General features: G+C 26.0%; 1 protein-coding gene across 4 annotated transcripts in view; it reads right to left on the reverse strand.

Annotated features, from left to right (window-relative positions):
- LOC100164494 (serine proteinase stubble) overlaps positions 1-246 on the reverse strand; it is a 19,652-nt gene that overhangs the window by 6,192 nt on the left and 13,214 nt on the right. The gene's annotated exons all lie outside the window — the stretch shown is intronic.

Below are 246 nucleotides of genomic sequence, written 5' to 3' on the forward strand. Positions count from 1 at the left end.
CTATGTCCGTAAACAGCCCAAAAAGAGTCAAATTCTTTTAAAAATTTTATAGTGTATAGAAAATGCTAGTATAAACATTCAGTGAAATTTTCAAGTATCTACAGCCATTCGTTTTTGAATTACAACGAAATAAGAAAATCTGCTACGTGAGAAATGGAGTGAATATCCAATCTTGTAAAAATATGAAATTCAAACGCTCATAAAAATTTAATTTGATTTGCTTAAAGATATTTTTTTTTTTTTGAT

This window comes from Acyrthosiphon pisum, chromosome A1 (assembly GCF_005508785.2).
Source record: "Acyrthosiphon pisum isolate AL4f chromosome A1, pea_aphid_22Mar2018_4r6ur, whole genome shotgun sequence".
NCBI classification, from domain to species: domain Eukaryota; kingdom Metazoa; phylum Arthropoda; class Insecta; order Hemiptera; family Aphididae; genus Acyrthosiphon; species Acyrthosiphon pisum.